We start from the raw sequence: 22,061 nt of genomic DNA, 5'->3' as shown, positions 1-22,061 counted from the left end.
CCTCTCGCCTACGCCACAATTTAACCCCATATCCCACAGTCGCCTTCTACGACACCCACGGGAAGAAAGGGGGTGGTGAAATTCTTAACCCGTCACCACACGTTTGTTTCAAATGTCTCAAATTACAAGCAATTGTCTGCCGAGGCAAAGCCGAGATCAAAAAACATGTGATCTGATGATTTCCTATTTACTGGCCAAGGTGTGTATACTATTTTTTGACGGAGACGGGAGCGGTAGCTTTATTTCATTTAACCCTTTTCGGCCAGAGTACATTGACATAGTGTTCGTATCTTTTTTTATCAGGCACACAAAATGGCTGACATTTACAACATGAAATAAAATAATATACACATAGGTTTTAAGTTAGAATGCCACCCAAAACATGTATGCGCAGCATGAAATAAACACATATAAGGAACGGAAACTATTTAAATACATTTTTAAATACCATAATCAAAACCTGTTTCAATTAAGAACATTATCATTAAAACATTTTGTCCCAGATGTTTCCAATTAAATTCAATTAAAGTAGTTGAATTTCTAATTGAGACGAGCAATTATTGAAAATTGTTTATCTAATTTACTAAGTTTTAAATGGTGGCAATTTCGTGTTTGAATTTTGTATTTTTTGTTTTTGAATTCAATTATAGTTCATTTGTGCTATGAAAATATTTTATAAATTTAAGTATGAACAATTTAAAATCCAGAAACAAATTAACACAAAGCTGTGAATCAAAGCTTAATTAGGTCTACCTACCTAGATATATATAATTTAAAACAGGACGTTTTGTAAAACAGGTACCTACCTACCTACCTAAACTTACAACCTACCATAGTACTGCAGTTAAAATGTAATAATTATTTGTTTTAGATATCTTGTTGTTATTTACTGTTGTTGTGTTGTATGTTTTATTTTATTATTTAGTTTCGGCTGTTATGCTGATAACGTTTAATTGCAAATAAATAATAATAAAATAAAAAAATTGTAACGTCAAAAAAAAATTACAAGTAGACTTAGAAATAACATGTGTATTTACACTTATAAAACACTTTGAAACATTTTCCATAATATTCCAGTGCCAATAAAAAAACTTCAAGAGCACACACAAAATCTCGCTCAGTGAAGTTTTCTAAAGACACGAACTGAATAACGAGGTAAAAGCGACCCTTCAGTTGGACCCTTAAAGTTTAGGAAATGAGAGCGACGAATTGACGTGATTTTTTTAAGTGGAGATAGTTGAAGGGATGGAGAGTGACATAGGCTACTTTTTGTCTCTTTCTAACGCGAGCGAAGCTGCGGGCAATAAAACCGGCCAAGTGCGAGTCGGACTCGCACACCGAGGGTACAAACTTTCAATGGTTAAAATAATCTCATGGTACTCATATAAGACTTGTCTAGAAGTATAGGTACTCTAATGAGCATTATTGTGTTTAGCGCCATCGCTCGGCAAAATTTACTAAGTAATTTACGTAACTTGTGACTTGTGCGAATCTTTAGGCTTTGAAAGTCACATGAAAAGTTGTCGAAACAAATAGTAGATGGCGCTGCATTCGAATATCTTGACTGACAACTCTATATCATACTATTGAATATAAACTCCATGGTAGCGCACAGCACAGCGGATATCATCTCGCTCAAATCTAAAGCAGAGGCTAACTGGGGAAGTAGCTCCGCTTTACAGAAGACCGCAGCCAAATAGCACTAGACCCTACTCATAATGTTGTGTTCCTGCCGGTGAAGCGGCCAGAGCTCAACGAGGGTGCGGTTTGCTGACGACGGGAGGACCTACGGAACTAATTAGTAGATACAGTCTATTGTCCTTTGAGTCGTCGGCACCCCGGACCCTCCTTAGAAAGAACTACAGGTGCCGTAGCCGAATGGCATTTCTGCGACGCGAAACGAAAACGAAACGCCGCGAAAGGTAGTCTGGCTCTGTCGCGCCAATACGCAAGAGCGATAGAGATAGATATCTACGAGCGTTTTGTTTCGTGAGCGTTTGTGCCAATCGGCTACGGGGCCAGGTTCGTACAAGTTTCTAATGAGTCGGCAACGCACATGTGCCACCCCTTGAGTGGCAGGCGTCCATAGGTTACAGTGACCGCTTTCTATCAGGCAGACCATATGCCTGTTTGCCACCTACGTGGTACAAAAAAAACTCTCGACGAATTCACCTTAAACATTAAAAATTAAATCAAAATCGATTGATTCGTTCGGGAGCTATGATGCCACAGACAGACATGTCAAACGTCAAACCTATTACTTATTATTATAACACTCCGTCGTTTTTGCGTTGAGGATTAAAAACAAGAAACTTCCTTCAAAACTATAATAAAACACAACTTTCTGTGAAAATTGGTTAAGTGCGAGTCGGATTTCGACATTTCCATACAAAAAGGTCATGAGCGCCGTAAAATATGTGATGGCAAAGTTTACTAAATTTCGTACTTTCAAGATTTTTCGTATATCTCGGAAACGATAAGAGATAGACCAAAATGGACTTCAAATTTGGGCTTTCGATGGCACAAATTTTAAATGTTTTCGTATATGTAGAGACCTTTTTTCAGACCGATTTGAACAACATTTTGGACAGTCAACTTATGAACGGTCATAAGCGCCTCCTTTTATGAAGGATTTTGAGTCATTTTTGCAAATAATAGATATTTTGAACAATTTCTATGAATTTTCCTGTGTGGTGACGGGTTAAGAATTTCACCACCCCCTTTCTTCCCGTGGATGTCGTAGAAGGCGACTATGGGATATGGGTTAAATTGTGGTGTAGGCGAGAGGCTGGCAACCTGTCACTGCAATGTCACAGTTTCGTTTTCTTTCAACCCCTTATTTACCAAGAGTGGCACTGAAACTTTAGTAGTTTCATGTGTTCTGCCTACCCCTATATGGGATACAGGCGTGATTGTATGTTGTATGTATGTATGTTCTATGAATTTCTTTCTAGCTGTCAAACGCGCTCACAAAATTTTAAGACATTTAGTAACTACTTGCAGCGGCAGTGAGTGAAAATCTTAATTTTAGTTTTCTTCTCTTAAGTCCGACTTACGCTTAGCTGTAGATTTCTAATAGGTTTTCCTGTAATCTACAGGTAGAGGGCTATCTCGTGTATTTTTTTGAAAATTTTACGCTATTTAGTTTCGGAGATAAGGCGGGGAGGGGGGGGGGGCGGGGATGGTCATTTTTTGACTATTTTCTGAAATTATTTCTAAATTACCAAAATACAAAATATATATTTGAGATACTCATAAAATGCTCTTTCATTTGATATGTAACACAATATAGTTTAAAAAAACTTTGATTTTTAATTTTCACTTTTACCCCCCAAAAGTGGCCTCTATGATTAAATTTAATTTAATTTAATTACATGTCCGTCTTTGTGTCACAGATTTACATATGTGTACCAAATTTCAAGAAAATCGGTCCCGTAGTTTCGGAGAAAATTGGCTGTGACAAACGGACAGACAGACACCGAGTGATCCTATAAGGGTTCCGTTTTTCCTCTTTGAGGTACGGAACCCTAAAAACTAGTATTGTCATAAATATCTTCTACCGACCGAGCCTGTATGGTGACGGGTTAAGAATTTCACCACCCCTTTTCTTCCCGTGGGTGTCGTAGAAGGCGACTATGGGATATGTCACAGTTTCGTTTTCTTTCAACCCCTTATTTACCAAGAATGGCACTGAAGCTTTAGTAGTTTCATGTGTTCTGCCTACCCTTTTATGGGATACAGGCGTGATTGTATGTATGTTGTATGTATGTATTTTCTATCGACTTCTACATTTCCTTCTAATTTTTGTGCTTTATGCTTCATCTTAAGGTAAGATTAGCCAAACCCAAAACCAATAACTCAAACAGACGTAGGAAATAGAGTGATTTGCCACAAATTCACAAAATGGCTACCAGTCATAACCGTGACGGAGTTGCCAAAACATCGCGCGCCATTTGCGATGTTTTGAAAAACTCACTCACAAATCATTGTGGACAGTTGGACTGAGCTTACGTGGATTAGGCAATGATGGAGTGGGGTTATGTCATCGTTTATGTCAAAGCCATTATGGAAAACTTTTTTTTATACCACGTCGGTGGCAAACAAGTATTTAAACGGCCCGTTTGATGGAAAGCGGTCACCGCAACCTATGGACGTGTCAAATGCTCGTTGCCGACCCATTAGAAACTTGTAAACTCCTTTTTTGAAGAACCCCATACTGTAGTTCATTGAGAATACCTCGGCAGGGAGCTCATTCCACAGCCGGAGCGTGCGCGGGAGGGAATTTCTCTGAAACCGCAAGTTGCGTTTTTTTAATTTTGACATTTTAACTTAGGCTGATCAAATAGAGCACTACAGGAAACCTTTTCTCCATAAAACGCATGTCATTTTCCATATCCTAAAATTTCGAAGACGCATGGTAGCAGCTCATATGCGGACTGTAGCAAATTCCTTCAAAAACGGGGTAAAGATAGCAATGCACCAAAGAGATGTTTCCGATTGTCAACTGTTGCGAACATTGCGTAACACATTCTGATCTTTAAGAGAATATTCTCACTGCAAACTTGCATGAGAATCATCTCATGAAAATTTCTAGTAATTTACAGAAATTCTGAGAATGTTGTGCAACTTACACATTGCTAGGTAAAGAACTTTCCTATTTTCAGAACCATTTTCTAATTTCAGTTTCATCATCATCATCCTCCTTGCGTTATCCCGGCATTTGCCACGGCTCATGGGAGCCTGGGGTCCGCTTTTGACAACTAATTCCAAGATTTGACGTAGTTTTTACGAAAGCGACTGCCATCTGACCTTCCAACCCGAAGGGTAAACTAGACTTTATTGGAATTAGTCCGGTTTCCTCACGATGTTTTCCTTCTCCGAAAAGCGACTGGCAAATATCAAATGACATTTCGCACATAAATTCCGAAAAACTCATTGGTGCGAGCCGGGGTTCGAACCCGCGACCTCCGAAACGAAAGTCGCACGTACTTACCGCTAGGCTACCAGCGCTTTAATTACAGTTTCATATTTACATAATTATATAAGAAACTAAGACTAAACTTAAAAGCTAGCTAATGTCTAAAATAGGCCCTTGAGGCAGTGTACCAAGGATACTGGCGGCATTTCCTCGCTGTATCGCAATGCTGATACGTTGTGCGAGGAAGTCGCCAGCTCTTCGGTCACCAGTTACCTCAACCAGACGCTTCGCGATTTCTGTGAACAACTTGTTCGCCCTGGGACCCCATGGACCTAGAGTTTCTACGCCAAAAGGTACAAATAGTTATTTGTTATACAAGGGGGGCAAAGTTGTATTTTAACGCCGAGTGTGGAATTGAAAAACGAGTAAGTGAAAGGATTCTATAGTTGAACCACGAGCGAAGCGAGTGGTTCGAAAATAGAATCCTGAACTTGCGAGTTTTTTAACACACGAGAAGTAAAATACATTTGCACCCGAGTGTAACACAAAACTTTTCCCCTCACTATAGCGAGGAAACTACAACGCAAAAATGCATTTAATCACTGCTTTCAGTAGTTCCACAGGTGGTAAATCATCTTTATTACTAGATTCACCTACGTTTATCAATTTTAAAGCAGTTAATTCGACTTTATTCAAGGTCAAATTACTTTACCCACTAGTGGATAAAATGCGTTTTTACCCGCTGGTATTAAAGGACAAAACACGTGTTTCCGAGCTAGTGAGGGGAAAAAGGTATTCTTTGCCAAGACTTTTGTATTTATTTCAGTTTTAACAAAGGTGTTAAAATTACATTGAACAATATAAATAAAGTACCTAATAGAACCGAATAGGATGGGAGTTAAAAGTAAATTACTCCGTATTTGATGGAAACGTTCTAATTGCTCCTTTTGTGAAGGTGCCATTAAAAAGGGTTTAATTTTAAAGGCCCTTTTAGCACTTGAGTTCCTTTTGTTGATTTTCGAAGGATATTACACAATGTGGAAGGTTCTGGTGCAATTTATAACTGGGAAGAATGAGTTGGCGAAAAATTACCTTTTAACGGGCCAATTTGAAGGTGCCGTGAAATGAAATTAGCAACTTACCTTTACAAGTGCAAACAGAAGAAAATTCGCAATTAGTGGAGATTAATTTTGACATGGAACGCGTCCTTAATGACGGTTGACGTCTACAGATTTCTATACATTTTCGGTAACAAAAAAGGAAAGTTTCAATACAATCAACCTAGGACATTTTGGGAAACCTAGTGGATCTTGCTCAGCATCATGGACTCTATCACCCTACCAATTTTACTAAACAACCCCCCCCCCCCCCCGTCTGCCGCCATTGACGGATCATAGTCCTATGTCAGCTAAGTTATTTATGTTGCTATGTTACATTTAATTCCATCTAACTTAAAGTAATTACTTACATATAAAATATCATTATTATTAGTCTATAAAAATCCATAATGGTATATAATTATCTATCTTTTACGAATAACTTACAATAACAATTTTTATGAAGAGTTGAAGAACCTTTATGTATAGAACGCCGTATGTATTCACATTTCACTAAATTATATCAACCTATTTTCATTTTTAAGACATCTCATAACATTTAACGCTTTAAAGCCAAATATGGTTAACCCCTTTTAATTAAAGTTAATTTCAAACTACGTGTCAAATAGATATAGAAGTCGATACACATTAAGGGGCTCCACAATCGCAAAGATACTCAATTAAAATTCGTACGAAACCTGTAGCGTAAGAAGGACAAAAACATTAACGTTTTATAAACTTAAATCTCACCCTTTACACCCCCACATTTTATATTTATCCTTACACTTACCTTAGTAGGTTAAAATTTAAATAACGCGTGGCTTGACGATAGGTTATTTTACCACGTATGTGTGTGTCGATGTAATTCAGGACTAGCATTCTATACGCTAAGCAAACGCACGAGAGCATTCGCTTCAATCACACCAATATAACAACAACATATCTCTCTAAAGAAACACTTAAGAATTTCATAGAAGTCTTACGTTGGATTTAAGAGGAGAGAGCTCGCGTCAAGTTGTATAGTATTCTGAATAAAGCTGACACACACAAGCGCACTTCAACGCATGCGTGTGAAAGCCATCTCGTCAGTACCGCTTCGTCCGTCGAGCCGACCGCACGTCCCGCGTCCCACTATATTCAAATATGAATATCGAATTCGAGCAGTGACATCTATATTCTACTCACGAAACAGTGCTTTGTTATACAGTGTGTTCGTTTTTTGAGTGTGTTGAATATTTAATGCCACTGCGGTGGTAGCGTGTCGCGTTATACAGGTTGGTTATTTTAATTACTTTTTTGCGTGAGCTTTGGTAACGCAACTATTATTTAGAAGGTTTTATTCTATAAACTGTTTTATTTTATAAGTCGCTTGGGAAACGGTATTTGGGTCACCGGTTCGGTTTAATGGTTATTATTTATTCAGTGGTTGGGTAATTGAATTTGAGCGGATGTGAGGTATTTTTGACAGGGGTTGAATGAAATTGATTCTTGTTCAGTCAAAACTGAGACTGAATTTATATTCAGCCGTTATTTTCAATATAAGTTGAAACGTAATCCAATAAATGTACAACAAAATGTTATTTATCTATATTCAATTTTATTGTGTTTTTTTTTCCTTTACAGTTTGATTATCGTCTCTGTATTAAATTATTCCGCTGAAGCTTTTCTTTGCGGAGTAAAACATAAAAACATTAACAACCTGTGACTTACTTTTAATATACGTAACTGACTGGTATCAAAAGATAAGTAATATCAACCAAACAACCATCTTTGAGTATTTCGTTTTTTTTTTGCCACTTTTATGAATGAATATTTTTGAAAAAAAAATCTGCTATTTCTACTCAGAATTACTAGCTTTTTCAATCCTAGTAGTTAAAAAAAAAGTCCCATACGATTTTTTCTTATTTTGTTACCATTTTCCGTACATGTTGTATGGGGCAACAAAAGAGGAAAGTAACAAAAATGTATGGAAATTCTAGGACACTTTTTGTCTCCCAGTGAGATTGAAAGTACTCGTGATTCTGAGTACAATTGACCTTAAATTCCCTAAACCAATCAAATTTTTTTTATTGGCAAAAAAAAAGAAATGGTCCTTTACCCTATAAACATGAAATACTCGACCCGGGTTGTGACCCGGTGGCCGAGCGGTTTAGGTAAAGACCGGTAAACGGAGGACGCTGGTTCGATTCCAGCTCGGGACACTTGGAGGCCTTGGTCAATGTTTCTTTGTATATGACATTTATTTCATGTTTATGAAGTATAATAGTAGTGTGACAACTTAAAATACAAATTAAAATATTTTCTATGAAATAATTTAATTTGTTCTTAGAGCATCTTTACCCTGTTAGAAAAATATCATAATCTATAACCGCAAAATTAAAATTTTGAAAAATCCCCAACCGCGACATAGTGGACCGATTTTCATGAAACATGGCTAAGAACACTCCCGACTAACTCAGCTTTCAAACCAAAAAAACTAAATCTAAATCTGTTCATCCGTTCGGGAGCTACGATGCCACAGACAGACACACACGCAGACAGACAGACAGACAAACAGACACGTCAAACTTATAACACCCCGTCGTTTTTGCGTCGGGGGTTAAAAATATGTATATTAAATAAGTAAAATTAAATCGTGTAGAAACGGTATAAGTACTCGACAGTGTCACAGTAGATAATTTCAATCTTAAATCATTGTCAATCATTGTGACAGAAGGGTATCATCTTTTGGACACTAATGAGAATGAGAATGAGAAATCGTTTATTGCCTGTTAATGTTTACATCTTTTTGTTCCCGCAGGATTGTGTCAGCTGACTTATGTCTAGGGAAGATCTGTGTAAGCTGAAGGTGTCATGTCACGTATGAGTTAAAGATGTTAAAAAGTATCTTACAGTTTTTATGTTTACCTACTTAATTCTAAGAGGACGAGGAGCCGCTGCCCCGCGAGGCCAACGTCTCATGTCTTTATTAATAAAATATTCAATTTCGCCAATTCTATTGTATGTTAGTAATGGGTTAAATTCTCCGTGTGCCAGGTAAGCGTCCCCAGGTGTGTCTAGGTCTTCTATTCCCAGCGATGCGATCTTGTCCAGCATTTTGTAATTTAGATCTGCTGCCCGGAGGTGCCATGCTTCTAGATCTGCCATTTCCCAGAGGGTTTCTGTAGGGAGACGTCTAGGAAATTGACCTGCACCCTTCAGCGCCATTCTATATTGCCTTTCGATTTTTTGAAGGTTGGAGTTACTGTATCTGGATAATAGCTGCACCACGCCATAGTCCATGATGGGAAGAATACAGGCTTGAATTATGGCTAGTTTGACCTCTAGATTAGTCTTGGCGTGGAAGCCGATGATGGGTCCCAGAGCACCTCGTACCTGTTTCAGCTTCTTGACTACTTTGTCTGTATGTGGAGTCATTTTAAGAGTCTTATCGAAAATAACTCCCAGATATTTTATTTCTTTTTAACACGCTTTTATTAGGTCGTCGTGTATGTAACTATGTATGTAATGGAATCTAAGGAAGCTAATTTAACCATCTTCCAGGAGTCGTAGCGTAATGAAAATTGGCAGCTATATGTAGTTCCGATGACAATACAATAATATGGTACTGTTGAGCTGATCTGATGATGGAGTCGGAAGATATGAACTGGAACTACATGATGGAACATCGTATCATAGCCGTTTTTGGGTTTCTTAGAAAAGTCTTGTAATGAACTTTGACTACAATTAGGTTTCAAGGTCTGATGATGAAGCCGAAAGATATGAACTGGAACTACATGATGGAACATCGTATCATAGCTGTTTTTGGGTTTCTTAGAAAAGTCTTGTAATGAACTTTGACTACGATTAGGTTTCACGGTCTGATGATGGAGCCGGAAGATATGAACTGGAACTACATGATGGAACATCGTATCATAGCTGTTTTTGGGCTTCTTAGAAAAGTCTTGTAATGAACTTTGACTACAATTAGGTTTCAAGGTCTGATGATGGAGCCGGAAGATATGAGCTGGAACTACATGATGGAACATCGTATCATAGCTGTTTTTGGGCTTCTTAGAAAAGTCTTGTAATGAACTTTGACTACGATTAGGTTTCAAGGTCTGATGATGGAGCTGGAAGATATGAACTGGAACTACATGATGGAACATCGTATCATAGCTGTTTTTAGGCTTCTTAGAAAAGTCTTGTAATGAACTTTGACTACGATTAGGTTTCAAGGTCTGATGATGGAGCCGGAAGATATGAACTGGAACTACATGATGGAACATCGTATCATAGCTGTTTTTGGGCTTCTTAGAAAAGTCTTGTAATGAACTATGACTACGATTAGGTTTCAAGGTCTGATGATGGTGCCGGAAGATAAGAACAGAAAAAAGGGGGGGGGCTCGAGGGGGAAGCATGAAAGAAAGATCAACGTAGTATTTAAAATAAGTTGGGTTAGCGTTTTCTTGTGACCTTTCAGAGCAAACAAAGGGGGCTCGGGGGCGAAGCCCCCGCATGAAAGAAAGATCAACGTTGTATTTAAAATAAGTTGGGTTAAGGTTTTCTTGTGATCCTTAAGAGTAAAGAAAAGAGGGGGGCTCGGGGGCGAAGCCCCCGCATGAAAGAAAGATCAACGTAGTATTTAGAATAAGTTGGGTTAGCGTTTTCTTGTGACCTTTAAGAGCAAACAAAGGGGGCTCGGGGGCGAAGCCCCCGCATGAAAGAAAGATCAACGTAGTATTTAAGATAAGTTGGGTTAGCGTTTTCTTGTGACCTTTAAGAGCAAACAAAGCATAAAAGAAAGATAAACGTTGTATTTAAAATAAGTTGGGTTAGGGTTTTCTTGTTACCCTTAAGAGTAACGAAAAGGGGGGCTCGGGGGGCGAAGCCCCCCGCATGAAAGACAGATCAACTTAGTATTTAGAATAAGTTGGGTTAGTGTTTTCTTGTGACCTTTAAGAGCAAACAAAGGGGGGCTCGGGGGCGAAGCCCCCGCATGAAAGAAAGATCAACGTAGTATTTAAGATAAGTTGGGTTAGCGTTTTCTTGTGACCTTTAAGAGCAAACAAAGGGGGGCTCGGGGGGCGAAGCCCCCGCATAAAAGGAAGATAAACGTTATATTCAAAATAAGTTGGGTTAGGGTTTTCTTGTTACCCTTAAGAGTAACGAAAAGGGGGGCTCGGGGGGCGAAGCCCCCCGCATGAAAGAAAGATCAACGTAGTATTTAGAATAAGTTGGGTTAGCGTTTTCTTGTGACCTTTAAGAGCAAACAAAGGGGGGCTCGGGGGGCGAAGCCCCCCGCATAAAAGAAAGATAAACGTTGTATTTAAAATAAGTTGGGTTAGGGTTTTCTTGTTACCCATAAGAGTAACGAAAAGGGGGGCTCGGCGGGCGAAGCCCCCCGCATAAAAGAAAGATTAACGTAGTATTTAAAATAAGTTGGGTTAGCGTTTTCTTGTGACCTTTCAGAGCAAACAAAGGGGGCTCGGGGGCGAAGCCCCCGCATAAAAGAAAGATCAACGTTGTATTTAAAGTAAGTTGGGTTAAGGTTTTCTTGTGATCCTTAAGAGTAAAAAAAGGGGGCTCGGGGGCGAAGCCCCCGCATGAAAGAAAGATCAACGTAGTATTTAGAATAAGTTGGGTTAGCGTTTTCTTGTGACCTTTAAGAGCAAACAAAGGGGGCTCAGGGGCGAAGCCCCGCATGAAAGAAAGATCAACGTAGTATTTAATATAAGTTGGGTTAGCGTTGTCTTGTGACCTTTAAGAGCAAACAAAGGGGGGCTCGGGGGCGAAGCCCCTCATAAAAGAAAGATAAACGTTGTATTTAAAATAAGTTGGGTTAGGGTTTTCTTGTTACCCTTAAGAGTAACGAAAAGGGGGGCTCGGGGGGCGAAGCCCCCCGCATGAAAGAAAGATCAACGTAGTATTTAGAATAAGTTGGGTTAGCATTTTCTTGTGACCTTTAAGAGCAAACAAGGGGGGCTCGGGGGCGAAGCCCCCGCATGAAATAAAGATCAACGTAGTATTTAGAATAAGTTGGGTTAGCGTTTTCTTGTGACCTTTAAGAGCAAACAAAGGGGGGCTCAGGGGGCGAAGCCCCCCGCATGAAAGAAAGATCAACGTAGTATTTAATATAAGTTGGGTTAGCGTTGTCTTGTGACCTTTAAGAGCAAACAAAGGGGGGCTCGGGGGCGAAGCCCCCGCATAAAAGAAAGATAAACGTTGTATTTAAAATAAGTTGGGTTAGGGTTTTCTTGTTACCCTTAAGAGTAACGAAAAGGGGGCTCGGGGGCGAAGCCCCCGCATGAAAGAAAGATCAACGTAGTATTTAGAATAAGTTGGGTTAGCATTTTCTTGTGACCTTTAAGAGCAAACAAAGGGGGCTCGGGGGCGAAGCCCCCGCATGAAATAAAGATCAACGTAGTATTTAGAATAAGTTGGGTTAGCGTTTTCTTGTGACCTTTAAGAGCAAACAAAGGGGGGCTCGGGGGGCGAAGCCCCCCGCATAAAAGACAGATAAACGTTGTATTTAAAATAAGTTGGGTTAGGGTTTTCTTGTTACCCTTACGAGTAACGAAAAGGGGGGCTCGGGGGGCGAAGCCCCTCGCATAAAAGACAGATAAACGTTGTATTTAAAATAAGTTGGGTTAGGGTTTTCTTGTTACCCTTACGAGTAACGAAAAGGGGGGCTCGGGGGGCGAAGCCCCCCGCATAAAAGAAAGATTAACGTAGCATTTAAAATAAGTTGGTTTAGGGTTTTCTTGTGACCCTTAAGAGTAACAAAAAGGGGGGCTCGGGGGGCGAAGCCCCCCGCATAAAAGAAAGATCAACGTAGTATTTAAAATAAGTTGGGTTAGGGTTTTCTTGTGACCCTTAAGAGTAACGACAAGGGGGGCTCGGGGGGCGAAGCCCCCGCATGAAATAAAGATCAACGTAGTATTTAGAATAAGTTGGGTTAGCGTTTTCTTGTGACCTTTAAGAGCAAACAAAGGGGGGCTCGGGGGGCGAAGCCCCCGCATGAAAGAAAGATCAACGTAGTATTTAAGATAAGTTGGGTTAGCGTTTTCTTGTGACCTTTAAGAGCAAACAAAGGGGGGCTCGGGGGGCGAAGCCCCCGCATAAAAGAAAGATAAATGTTGTATTTAAAATAAGTTGGGTTAGGGTTTTCTTGTTACCCTTAAGAGTAACGAAAAGGGGGGCTCGGGGGGCGAAGCCCCCCGCATGAAAGAAAGATCAACTTAGTATTTAGAATAAGTTGGGTTAGTTTTTTCTTGTGACCTTTAAGAGCAAACAAAGGGGGGCTCGGGGGGCGAAGCCCCCTGCATGAAAGAAAGATCAACGTAGTATTTAGAATAAGTTGGGTTAGCGTTTTCTTGTGACCTTTAAGAGCAAACAAAGGGGGCTCGGGGGGCGAAGCCCCCCGCATGAAAGAAAGATCAACGTAGTATTTAGAATAAGTTGGGTTAGCGTTTTCTTGTGACCTTTAAGAGCAGACAAAGGGGGGGTCGGGGGGCGAAGCCCCCCGCATAAAAGAAAGATTAACGTAGTATTTAAAATAAGTTGGTTTAGGGTTTTCTTGTGACCCTTAAGAGTAACGAAAAGGGGGGCTCGGGGGGCGAAGCCCCCCGCATAAAAGAAAGATCAACGTAGTATTTAAAATAAGTTGGGTTAGGGTTTTCTTGTGACCCTTAAGAGTAACGAAAAGGGAGGCTCGGGGGGCGAAGCCCCCCGCATAAAAGAAAGATCAACGTTGTATTTAAAATAAGTTGGGTAATGGTTTTCCTGTGACCCTTAAGAGCAAATAAAAGGGGGCTCGGCAAAAAAGAAATACTTAAATTTTGTTTGAATTAGTTGAAACGTGACAATATTTTCTAATCGAGTCAAACAAAATTCCACTAGTTGAAAGCTTCAAAACAACGTATGGCGAAAGTATGTCTCTCTAATGTCTTCAAAAAGTCCGCGATGGCACATGTCTATATTGTCTATCTTTTACGGATAACTTACTAGGTATAAACATTTTTATGATAATACCGTAATAAGAAGGTAGCCGCTAGTTATTATTAAGTAGCAATTAGCAATAAGTACACGTTAAGCCACAAATGGCATGTAAAATCCGCCTACTTGAAATAAATTTATGTATAAATGTTAAAAGTATTTCATTATTAATGACTAAAAAGTATAAAATAAATTAATAGTTTAAAAAACACTATAAAACACGCTTTTATAAATGCACGTAAAAGCCAAAAATAAATTATGGATCGTTCAAGTTGTCTCTATTTGTGAGCTGAAGTTTAAAAACTATGTGCTTTTAATTATAATATTTGATTGTAAAAGCGTGGGGCGCTGGAACAGGAAAGATTTTCTTGTAAACAAATACTAATCCGAACTTCCTGGCGAATGAAGTTGCATAAGAACATAACGTTTACATATGCCGCCTAAGGGTTACCAAAGAGAACCAAAGATGTCTCGTCCACGAACAAGAACTCTGCATCTGCATCCTGTCACTGTAGACACTTTCCCCTTTTGTTTTTTGATTACCGGAAAAAAGCGGCGTTCTAAGTGTCGGTGACTGTCGACTCTCCTCGCTACTAGCGCTTATTTTGTCTGAGTTCGACAAACTGGTACCTACTTTGAACACTGACTTTTAATTGATTTGACTGTTTAATGTAGAACCTACTAGTCATGCTGCAACTCCAGTTAGCGCGTCAATCTGTGTAACCTCCTTCCCGTAACATAGCATAATTTGATTTATCAGCAAGTTATACAAAAAGTCTTTCCTGTTCCAGCGCCCCACGCTTTTACAATCAAATATTATAATTAAAAGCACATAGTTTTTAAACTTCAGCTCACAAATAGAGACAACTTGAACGATCCATAATTTATTTTTGGCTTTTACGTGCATTTATAAAAGCGTGTTTTATAGTGTTTTTTAAACTATTAATTTATTTGTATGGGAATGTCTGATTTTTTATTTTAACCGTCGGCTTGAATTTTTTCTTTTTTGTGAACAAGATGCATTCTGTCTTATCTACGTTGCATTTAAGTCCCCATCTGTTATAATAATCCACAATGGTTTCAGCTGCCCATTCCGCTCTCATGGTGGCGTGATCGGGGTTAATTTGGACACTAGCGTGTCATGCGCTTTTTACTTTAACTCATCCATATCCATACTAATATTATACTAAATGGGGAAGTGTGTGTGTCTGTTTGTTTCTTCGTCTTTCAGGGCAACACGGTAGTAAAACGTCTTTAAGTGGAGATAGTTGAAGGGATAGAGAGTGACATACGCGACTTTTTGTCCCTTTATAATCCCCCATTTCACTAGAATAGGGGGTTAATATTTGTATGGAGCATTTCTTAAATTTCGAATTTAACGGGAGCGAAGCCGCGGGAAAAAGCTAGTTTCAAAATAATCAGAATCTCAAAAAAAAAAACGATATAAAATTTACCAAAATTTTAAAACATGTAAATCATAACTGTGATAACCCTAAACCATGAACAAAGTTAATTATACAAGTTCCAAAGGCTGGCCCTAAGGCATTGGCTACCGTGTAGACCCTGCGTAGGCCCGTAGCCACGTAGCGCAAAATTTTAAAATACATAAATTGTAACTGTGAAAACCCTAAACCATGAACAAAGTTAATTATACAAGTTCCAAAGGCCGGCCCTAAGGCATTCGCTACCGTGTAGACCCTGCGTAGGCCCGTAGCCACGTAGCGCAAAATTTTAAAATACATAAATTGTAACTGTGAAAACCCTAAACCATGAACAAAGTTAATTATACAAGTTCCAAAGGCCGGCCCTAAGGCATTCGCTACCGTGTAGACCCTGCGTAGGCCCGTAGCCACGTAGCGCAAAATTTTAAAATACATAAATTGTAACTGTGAAAACCCTAAACCATGAACAAAGTTAATTATACAAGTTCCAAAGGCCGGCCCTAAGGCATTCGCTACCGTGTAGACCCTGCGTAGGCCCGTAGCCACGTAGCGCAAAATTTTAAAATACATAAATTGTAACTGTGAAAACCCTAAACCATGAACAAAGTTAATTATACAAGTTCCAAAGGCCGGCCCTAAGGCACTGGTCCCATCGCGAGCTAGTAAGCTATCGGCTACAAAAACGAACAAAAGATAAGCACTCCCGTGCAAATAAAAGAGACACGGCGATTTTGATAGCTCACCGCTGGGCGAGTAACTTTATAGTTTATACATCGCCGTGTCTCTTTTATTTGCACGGGAGTGATTATCTTTTGTTCGTTTTTATAGCCGATAGCTCATAGTTTACTAGCTCGCGGTGGGACCAGTGCCTAAGGCATTCGCTACCGTGTAAAACTGTAGACCTTGCGTAGGCCCGTAGCCACGTAGCGCGTAGACGGCTACGCGGTGTAGGGTGGTATAGGTATTTTATTAACCCCCGACGCAAAAACGAAGGGGTGTTATAAGTTTGACGTGTCTGTCTGTGTGTATGTCTGTCTGTCTGTGTGTATGTCTGTCTGTCTGTCTGTCTGTCTGTTTGTCTGTCTGTCTGTGTGTGTGTGTGTCTGTCTGTGGCATCGTAGCTCCCGAACGGATAAACCGATTTAGATTTAGTTTTTTTTGTCTGAAAGCTGAGTTAGTCGGGAGTGTTCTTAGCCATGTTTCATGAAAATCGGTCCACTAGGTCGCGGTCGGGGGTTTTTCAAAATTTTAATTTTGTGGTTAGGTTATATTAGGCCGTCTTGGAACTATGCTTATAACAAGGATTTACATACTTCATACTAAGAACCGTACCTCGATTTTTTAGCGCCACCTATTAAATACTGTCATAACTACACTGATGATGTCTACAATTTTTTTTAAATGTGTATTGACGTGGTATCATGATTTTAAAATAAAGAAATATGTCATTTATTCAGTAAAACATAAAAACTCGCAAAAATATTTATGTTAAGTACAAGTTACAAAATACTATCTGACATGATCTTCGTTATGAAATAAAACTATGGAAACGGATTGAATTTAAAATACATCCCGACGTTTCGAACTCTTTACAGCGTTCATGGTCAACGGGTCACCCGGGTGTCACCCGTTGACCACGAACGCTGTAAAGTGTTCGAAACGTCGGGATGAATTTTAAATTCATTATAGGCGATTTCCATAGTTTTATTTCATGAGCAACTATCGTGGTAACCGAAGACAATATTATGATCTTATTTGTAAAGGCATACATAATAAATACATCGAATATCCCTCAGCGATATTTAATTCAAAGTCAGTTAACCGCTGATGCCATTATGATTCCTCTAACTACTAAATAATAACGTTTACCAAATACATCTGGAAATGGCAAGCCATTAATCAACCCAGTGTACCTATTTCTACCCACAGTTTTGCTTTAATAAAAGCTACTGTACTGGAAGGATTTTAGGTTGATAACAAAGATTAACTCGATGTCAGTTTTGTGACGACAATTAGGTAAGCATGCAATAAAAATATTGTTTTTGAGTTAATTACATAAACTATTTACAAGCAATAATCTACATTTAGAACATGAAAAAAAAAAATGTTTATACCAATTTTATTCTTAATTGTCGTCACAAAACTGGCATCGAGATCATTTTTGTTCACAACTTCCAGTAATTTTGGGTCCCAATCTCTGAAAATGTCCATAGATGCGGACAAAGCGCCAAAAATATTATCCACATTCTATAACCTTAAGACGATACAGGAGTGGTCAATTCTCCATACAAACGCTCTTGACTATTTCCTCCCTGGTTTTTGAAGATAGAGCAATGATTTTTTGAACGCAGATTACTATTATTTTTATCTATGTCGGACCGTTTCGATTTTTTTGATATTTTTATTGTTGAAGACGCTAGAGTCAATCAAAAATTTCCAAAAACACCCTTTTTAATTATGGCGCAAAAAAAGGTGTGATACTCCAGATTGGTAACAATTAGCCAAAAAAACTAAACGGTCCGACACAGATTATTTCATTGTTATTAGATTCTCAAATTTCGTTCCGATTGATTAAGTTTTGAATGAGGAAACAGTCCACAACCTCGGTTTTAAAGATTTTTTCGCATTATCTTTTGACTGAGTTGTTCTTAATGGTGTTTTCATCTGGGTACGAACGAACTAAATCACAGAATGGCATACTAATCACGTAGCCGAATGGCATTTCTGCGACGCCAAATCCCGCAGAAATGCTATCTATCTCTATGGATCTTGTGTATTGGCGCGACAGAGCCAGACTGCATGTCTGCGGCGCGTGGCGTTTGGCGTCGCAGAATAGCAATCGGCTACGGAACCTGTTCAGAACACTGAGTGAAAAATGCAGCATAATGTCACTAATATGTAAGCAATAAAGTCCATATACATATTTTTAGCAGGTTTTCCATGTATATTTAATAAAGTCAAAACTACTTATTTCTAGCCAAAAATTGCCCTTAAATATAAAAATAACTTTATTGTTAGGGGTTTATGTTGTATTTTGGATTTTTGTGTACTGATTGTTTGATAAACAAGTTAAATAGTTGAGGATTTAATGTTTTAAGGTTTTATCTGCCACCATTCTGACTTCGTTATTTGTAAACCCATTTGAATACGCGGAGATTACAGGATAAGTCTTACATATAATATCAAATTGTAATTGTCAATAGTACAAAAAAAAAATTCTATAGAGACCTGACATGAACCTACTCATTCATAGAATATAATAATACAAAAAGATTTGTGATCGGTTAAAGAGTTGAAGGACGAAAATGAAAATGAAATATTAATTTTTAAGAGGCATATTACAATGCGCATATGAACGTCAAAATAAAGAGATTGTTATGTTTCTTCATTCATAAAATAGGCCTCTCGTTCACAAAAGGCACATAAAGAAGTAGTTAAAAGGTATCAAGCCTTATTCTACCTGTTTGATAAACAAGTTCAGTTTTAAATCACTAGTCAAATTGATACAGAATTCAATTTCTATAGAATCTGTACTTTTACCTGATATCTGGAAATCGTTACAGTAACATGTATTCACTTGCCTTTGCAATATCAACCTTATTTATTAAAAGCGAAGGTTATTTTTCAAAAAAAGATTAAGTAAAAGTCATGGAAAAATTATCGCTCCAAGGGCATTCGGTTAAGGACGCTTAAATGACTATAAACGCTTAGGAACCTCGGAAATGTCTGCTATACAAAAAAGATCTTTATTAACATGGTCCCTGCGTCTTTTTCGACGACGACGTCTACGACGCAAAAACGACGAAGTTTGACGTGTATGTCTGTTTGTCTAAGTATGTGTCTGTCTGTGGCATTGTAGCTTCCGAACGGATGAACCGATTTAGATTTGGTTTTTTTGTTTGAAATCTGAATTAGTCGGGACTGTTCGTAGCCATGTTTCATAAAAAACATCGGAGGTGTTTTCAAAATTTTAATGTTGTGGTTAGGCTATTTATTATTGCTGACTGTATACAACCAAAGTAATATTAGACATTATTAGCAAAATCAATATTTGCCGACATTATAAAGTAGTGGCACCATTACTAAACCCGTGATTATGCTATAGCGTATGCCATTGCAATACTAGGGCGATAAATAGATATTATCAACGTGTGGTCAAAGATAGGTATTTAATAGATACTGTAATAACCAAACCACAAAATTAAAACTTTGAAAAAACCCCCTACCGCGACATAGTGGACCCATTTTCATGAAACATGGCTAAAGAACACTCCCGACTATTTAACTCAGCTTTCAGACAAAAAAAAACTAAATTTAAATCGGTTCATCCGTTCGGGAGCTGCGATGCCACAGACAGACACGTCAAACTTATAAAACCCCGTCGGTTTTTGCGTCAGGGGTTAAAAAGAGGAAACTGACTGACTGACTGACTGACATATCAACGCGCAGCCGAAACCGCTGATTCTAGACATTTCAGGCACGTACATAGGTTCCTTATATGGTGTTGAGGAGCACTAAGAAAGGATTTTTCAAAATCCACATCCTAAGGGGGTGAAATGGAGGTCAATGTTCAACGTTTGAATAAGATTACTTTTAGAACGCTGGCGAAGCCTCGGGAAAAATCTTAACAGCGTATTTTATAAAAATGTACACTCCTCATTTTATACCGGTCTGTGGTATGTTGGCGTTGTATTGATTTTACATGTTTTTGTTCCAACTGTGTATTACAATGGCGTGAGTGAAAACCGTTCATGTAGAAATAACATGTACATCGCCCGAAATGTCAAACATTTATTACATTTACAAAGTTTATTCCAAAAATGTATAGGTTTTGGATCGAAAACCTTTGGAAAACTGGGGTAAGGTAAGACCTGTTAGACGTATAAAAGTTAACAAGCTCAAGTTATGAGAGGGTTAGAAAATTCCTGTATAGTTCATTATTTCGGTGAGATTATTAGAATTAAAGGTTAAACAACATTAATTTTATCTGTAGCCAAAAACGTCTAAGAAAAGATATTTAAAGTGCTGTTTTAATAGACTTCCCTATTATTAAACCACCAGATAATCCACCCATTTACTCATGCTCCTAAAAATACCGTTTACCGCCATTTTAACAGTTGAAAAAAGTTTTACGCGCAATAAGATGGCGGGTAATAATATGCGAGGTAATAAAGTCCGCGGTTTATGGAGTAATATTATGGGGTAATAAACTGACCGTGATTAGAGAAATAATTGCTTATTTACTAGTTTGGATTAGGGATATTGATAAAATTAATTGAAGGATACTTTTATGTACTTCCTTACAAGTATTGTGATTCATAAATCAATAAAATTAATATAATACACTCAAATAAGAAAATAATACTCACAGAGACAGTTCTTGGCACGTAACACTCAATTGGCCTTGTTTAAACACAGAGTTCCGTTTCCTGTTTTCATCTTTAAATCAATTCAACCAGTGCCATGATTTGTCGCAAAAGAAAGAAAATATAAAAACTTTATTTTAACCTACTTCAACCACCTCCCACTTCAATACAAATGGGTAAGTAACATTTTTCCTTTTATCAAATTTCATATAATGAACAAAGGTAGGGCTATGAGAACACTTTAGAAAATTGAACGTTCTAAATTTAACAATCTTTAATTGATTTTTGAACTTGACATGACAATCGTGCCCACTTTGCTTCAAAAGAATTCTAAATTTAATTGATAACTGTATGATGATATCTAAATATGTCAATTAGATGTCAATGAGGAGGCACACTTAAAGTTTATGACAGATGGCGCCACCTCATTAGTCCATTGCACAGATAAAAAAAAATCCTACGTGAGAGCGAGAAGATGATATTTTTTCTCTGTCTCTCTCGCATATGAATGACATTGACATGCCTAGGCGCTTGCACAGGCGCCGCCTGGCGTGATAAAATGTCAGTGTGCCTCCCAATTCTATCTAGACAAGAGGTCGAAAACATATAACATTAGGGTATAGAGATGATTGAGTACATTTCTTGTGAAATGACTTCTTGGGAAGCAATATTGGCATATTCCATAAATAAATAAATACACAGATCAACTTAGCCCCAAACTAAGCAACGCTTGTACTATGGGTGCTAAGCGACGATATACATACTTAAATAAATACATACTTATATACATAGAAAACATCCATGACTCAGGAACAAATATCTGTGCTCATCACACAAATAAATGCTTTTACCGGGATTCGAATCCAGGACCGCGGCTTAGCAGGCAGGGTCACTACCGACTGAGCCAGACCGGTCGTAGTAATTATTCTCTGTTGCGTTTAATCGAAACTGCATTAGTTGGTATTATAATTATACGAAACATATTTTTTAAACAGTCAATATTTCCTCAATTTTTATTTACCTAAGTATTAACCACAAACCCGCACTCTCAACTGACGAACCTAAGACCTAAATGCATTATATACCAAACAACCATAATTAAGTCTACCAAAAAAATCTATTTGTACGTATAAAGTTGATATTCCGGAATTGTGAATATGCCTCGAAGTAAGCTTTGTTTTAATTTTCCGCGTGGATTATTACAAAAACTTTAGCCTTATGCCCTAGCTTTTGATGTTACACTGTAGGCCAGAGAAAAGGA

The 22,061-nt window shown here is 38.3% G+C and overlaps 1 protein-coding gene across 4 annotated transcripts in view; it reads left to right on the top strand.

Moving 5' to 3' along the window:
• The first annotated feature begins 7,125 nt into the window (after positions 1–7,125).
• LOC125231435 (potassium voltage-gated channel protein Shaw) overlaps positions 7,126–22,061 on the top strand; it is a 213,230-nt gene continuing 198,294 nt past the window's right edge. For all 4 annotated transcript variants that reach the window (XM_048136894.1, XM_048136892.1, XM_048136890.1 and 1 more), the window contains exon 1: positions 7,126–7,289. The gene's annotated coding sequence lies outside the window, so the exon portion shown is untranslated. The remainder of the gene's footprint in view (positions 7,290–22,061) is intronic.

The sequence above is a fragment of the Leguminivora glycinivorella genome, chromosome 11, assembly GCF_023078275.1.
Source record: "Leguminivora glycinivorella isolate SPB_JAAS2020 chromosome 11, LegGlyc_1.1, whole genome shotgun sequence".
Classification (NCBI taxonomy): domain Eukaryota; kingdom Metazoa; phylum Arthropoda; class Insecta; order Lepidoptera; family Tortricidae; genus Leguminivora; species Leguminivora glycinivorella.
This window is presented reverse-complemented; position numbering and strand designations above follow the sequence as displayed.